Source organism: Tachysurus fulvidraco, chromosome 6 (assembly GCF_022655615.1).
Source record: "Tachysurus fulvidraco isolate hzauxx_2018 chromosome 6, HZAU_PFXX_2.0, whole genome shotgun sequence".
Classification (NCBI taxonomy): Eukaryota; Metazoa; Chordata; class Actinopteri; order Siluriformes; family Bagridae; genus Tachysurus; species Tachysurus fulvidraco.
In genome coordinates, this window is record NC_062523.1 from 25,527,781 (window position 1) to 25,532,780 (window position 5,000).

Sequence of the window (5,000 nt, forward strand, 5' to 3'; positions counted from 1 at the left end):
CGTGCCTGATAACATGTCCTCTGCTCTGTTGGTATTTTACTAATAAGTTTGGCTAGTCAAAAGCTCGCTTTAATCCTCTGCTTCAGTTAGCATGAAGAGCCAGGGAGGATTGCCTGGTATGGTCTGTTTTGGGGGGGATTTTGTCTGGCTGCTTTCCCACTTAATGGGAGATTGTCCCCCCACGAAGCTGCTGCTGTTTCCTGACTAGCTTTCATTGAGCTCATGAAAAGGAAGGGGAATTCAGAACAGAGCCATACCGCCAAATGTAAATTTCATAAGCTTGCAAATAAAAAATTTAAATATTTCAAAGAATTGTCTTTATTTTGACTCAAGTGGTCCTGACTGAATTGTGGCCAAAAAGGAAAAATTTGTGTTGGATGTTTGGACTAGGTTTTGGAGCAAAACAGAAGTGTATATGGGGAGACTGTATGTGTATTTTAAATGCTAAAATAAGTTGGATGCTTTTTATAATGTCTTTACTTCACATGTTTGTTGTGTTTTAAAAGATTTAACGTGGAAGCTGCCGGGGAGTGAAGGAGAGGTGTGAACTAATGTTTTTGTAAATGTATGATATATGATGTATGACATTTTTAAAATTTGATGTAAATGTGATTGTATAAGGAAAACTTACATTTTTATTGTATTATTTATCGTATTCTATTGATTGAAATTTCTTCTATTCTATTGATTGAAAAAAAGAATGTCTGATCTCGGAGGCTAAGCAGAGTCGGGCCTGGTTAGTACTTGGATAGGCGACTGCCTGGGAACACCAGGTGCTGTAAACTTTTGACATAGGCATTCATTTACTTTACAGTTTGAATTCTCTAACAACATCTTAATATTCATACCCTGTAGCTAATGTTTTGATAGAAAACAAGAATTGAAAAAAATAATAAATAAATAAATAAATAGAAAAAAACCCAGTAATTGGATAGGTGACTGCCTGGGAATACCAGGTGCTGTAAACTTTTGACATAGGCATTCATTTACTATTTGAATTCTCTAACAACAACATCTTAATATTCATACCCTGTAGCAAATGTTTTGATAGAAAACAACAACAAAAAAGAGAAAGAAGAAAAAAAAAACAATTTATAATTGGGTTCCATTCCAACTTTTCTCTAACTTACGGCCATTCCACTCTAAGAATGCCTTTTCTCGTCTGATCTCGGAAGCTAAGCAGACCCTGTAGCTAATGTTTTGATAGAAAACAACACCATTGTTGCACCATTACATGGTTTAAAAAAAAGTCAAAACCTTTTCTTTTCTTTTCTTTTCTTTTCTTTTCTTTCTATTCTTTTCTTTTCTTTTCTTTTCTTGCACCTGCCCCAAACCTTTAATTTGCAATTTCTTCTCATAACTTTCAGCTGTTTCTCATCGACTGTATCCCCAGCCCTTTTCTATCCAAATGCAAGACTTTACACTGGCTTCAATACTGACAAGGGGTGGACCTTACCCTAATCCTGCTTTGTTCACCTCCGATACGGTTATCCAGGGCCTGCTCGGCCTTCTTTAGTAGCTCGGGTTTCTCTTCATTCACGCACAAATCTTTCGCCTTTTACTAAAGATTTCCACGGAGAGGAACGTCGATGAGTTCAGCATATTTTTGTGGGCTTTGCAGTTGCAAGGCTATAAGTGGTTGTAATATTAGATCAAAGCGCCTTGAGGAGTAGGCCTAGTTATCACCTACCGTTTGTCTGCTAGCATCTGGCAGCTAGCTGTCTGCCAGTCAGAGGGAATAACGGGTTATCGCTTCTCGGCCTTTTGGCTAAGATCAAGTGTAGTATCTGTTCTTATCAGTTTAATATCTGATACGTCCTCTATATGAGGACTACACATTAAATGGATTTTTAGAGCTGGGAGTCGGAACAGGGGCTTGCTCCGTCCGCTCCACGCTTCGCCCTGGTATTGCAGTACATCCAGGCTTGGTGCACCATTACACAGTTTAAAAAAAGAAAAAAACCTCCTTTTATTTTCTTTTTTTTTCTTTCTTTTCTTTTCTTGCACCTGCCCCAAACCTCTAATCTGCAAAGTGTGCTCATAACTTTCAGCTGTTTCTCATCGACTGTGTCCCCAGTTAGTACTTGGATAGGCGACTGCCTGGCAATACCAGGTGCTGTAAGCTCTTGACATAGGCATTCATTTACTTTACTATTTGAATTCTCTAACAACAACATCTTAATATTCATACCCTGTGGGAAATGTTTGGATAGAAAACAACAATTTAAATAAAGAAAGAAAGAAAGAAAGAAAGAAAGAAAGAAAGAAAGAAAGAAAGAAAGAAAGAATAAGAAAAAAGAAAAACACAAACAATTTTTAAATGGGTTCCATTCCAACGTTGCTCTCGCTTATGGCCATTCCGCTCTGAGAATGCCTGATCTAGTCTGATCTCGGAAGCTAAGCAGAGTCGGGCCTGGTTAGTACTTGGATAGGCGGCTGCCTGGGAATACCAGGTGCTGTAAGCTTTTGTAAGCCCCTCCTTGAACCGCCACCTTATTGTGGTGGAGGGGTTTGCGTGCCTGAATGATCCTAGGAGCTATGTTGTCTGGGGCTTTCTGCCCCTGGTAGGGTCTCCCAAGGCAAACAGGTCCTAGGTGACAGGCCAGACAAAGAGTGGTTCAAAAACCCTTATGAAGAAAATTAAAACAAGGTCCGTGACGTCGCCCGGTATGGCGCAACCGGGGCCCTCTCCCTGGAGCCAGGCCCGGGGTTGGGGCTCACATGCGAGCACCTGGCGGCCGGGTCTACCTCTACCTCACTACCTCTTACCCCCTCGATCTTACTCGCCGCAACCTTCACTCTGTCTCCCCTTCATCTGTAGCTTCTGGCACTCTTTCTTCCCTTCCTGATACTGAGTCTTTTTCCTCACTACCCTTGGACTCAGCCACAGATACTTTCCTCTCATCTCTTTCCTCAACTATGGACTTCCTCTGCCCTATGTTCACTAAACCCAAGAAAACTTGTTCTGCTCCTTTAGCATCTGGTCAGGTACCAACTACTTTCAAGAGAGCAAGGGTCCCATCCTAAATAAACCTGCTCTGGATCAATCAGACATCAGTAACTACAGACCGGTATCACTTCTCTCATTTCTTTCAAAAATTCTATAATCTATAATCAATAGTTTTATTGTCTATAATCAACTGTCTGTCTATCTCTCACAGAACAACCTCCAAGATCCCAAACAGTCTGGCTTTAAAGCAGCTCACTCTACAGAGACAGCCCTTTTGAATGTCTCTGAGAAGCTACATACTGCTAGATCAGCCAAACTGTCATCTGTCCTTATCCTCCTTGACCTTTCAGCAGCGTTTGACACGGTCAACCACAAGACTCTCTTATCCACCCTCAAGAGTCTTGGGATTTGCGGATCAGCTTGGGAATGGTTTGCCTCCTACTTGGAAGGACGCTCATATCAGGTAACATGGAGGGGAGTGACATCTGCTCCATGCAGACTCTCCACTGGCATCCCACAGGGCTCAGTACTTGGTCCTCTTCTTTTCTCCCTGTATACTCACTCTCTTGGGGAAGTTATTTCATCACATGGGTTCTCTTACCACTGCTATGCTGATGATACACAACTTATCTTCTCTTTCCCACCCTCAGATGCCACAGCTTCTGACCGGATCTCAGCATGTCTGGCAGAAATTTCATCATGGATGACTGCTCATCAGTTAAAGCTCAATCCTAGCAAAACTGAACTGCTGTTCATCCCAGGTGATTCATCCCCAGGTCATGATCTTGCTATATCCTTGCACAACGATCTGATCTCTCCTTCAGCCACAGCTCGCAACCTTGGGGTAACCATGGACAATCAACTGTCCTTTTCCTCTCATGTTGCTAATGTGACTCGCTCATGTCGGTTTCTTCTCTACAACATTAGAAGGATTCGGCCATTTTTGTCCACACAGACTGCTCAGGTACTTGTTCAGTCTCTTGTCATTTCTAGACTGGATTACTGCAATGCACTGCTGGCAGGTCTACCTATGAAAGCAATCCATCCTCTGCAAATGATCCAAAATGCAGCTGCCCGGCTTGTTTTCAACCTGCCAAAGTTCTCGTATACCACCCCGCTGCTGCGATCCCTCCACTGGTTTCCGGTAGCTGCACGCATCCGATTCAAAACACTGATGCTGGCCTACAATGCCAAAAATGGACCAGCTCCCTCTTACCTCAAAGCCCTCATCATTCCTCGCACTGCACCCCGCAACCCCCGATCTACCAGCACTGCTCGACTGGTCCCACCATCTCTCAGGGTAAGAGGCAAGTATACTACAAGACTCTTCTCTGTTCTGGCACCAAGGTGGTGGAATGAACTTCCCCTAGAGATCCAGACAGCTGAGTCACTGGCTATTTTCAAGCGCCGGTTGAAGACCTACTTATTCAGGAAACACTTCAACTAGCACTTCTTTCCGTATCTTTTGCAGAAAAAAAAAAAAAAAACCTTTGACACTTTTTCATTGTAACTTTGAACAAATGTTTTAAACTCATGGTATCTTAAGTATGTAACCTAGTGAACCAGCATTAATATATTCAATGTTAGAGATTTAAGCACTTATGTATGTCGCTCTGGATAAGGGCGTCTGCCAAATGCTGTAAATGTAAATGTAAATATGTCTTACCCCACGGGGCCCGGCCAGGCTCAGCCCGAAGGACCGACGTGGGGCCAATCTCCTGTGGGCCCACCACCTGCAGGAGAAACCGTAAGGGGCTGGTGCAATGTGGATTGGGTGGCAGTCGAAGGCGTGAGCCACGGACACGGAATCTTACTCTAGTGACATGGAATGTCACCTCACTGGGGGGGGAAGGAGCCTGAGCTGGTGCGGGAGGTTGAGAGATACCGATTAGAGATAGTTGGGCTCGCCTCCACGCACAGCTTGGGCTCTGGAAACCAACTCCTTGAGTGAGTCTGGACTCTCTACTACTCTGGAGTTGCCCACGGTGAGAGTTTCTATCAAAACATTAGCTACAGGGTATGAATATTAAGATGTTGTTGTTGTTAGAGA

At 43.3% G+C, this 5,000-nt stretch overlaps 2 non-coding genes and 1 pseudogene across 2 annotated transcripts; all 3 read left to right on the forward strand.

Moving 5' to 3' along the window:
- Window positions 1-1,516: 1,516 nt before the first annotated feature.
- LOC125144886 lies at window positions 1,517-1,631 on the forward strand. The gene has a single exon (XR_007143256.1). It is a non-coding gene; the product is annotated as a U5 spliceosomal RNA (small nuclear RNA).
- A 117-nt stretch (window positions 1,632-1,748) lies between these two features.
- Window positions 1,749-1,939, forward strand: LOC125144877. The gene has a single exon (XR_007143247.1). It is a non-coding gene; the product is annotated as a U2 spliceosomal RNA (small nuclear RNA).
- A 407-nt stretch (window positions 1,940-2,346) lies between these two features.
- Window positions 2,347-2,465, forward strand: LOC125143811 (annotated as a pseudogene).
- Window positions 2,466-5,000: the final 2,535 nt, after the last annotated feature.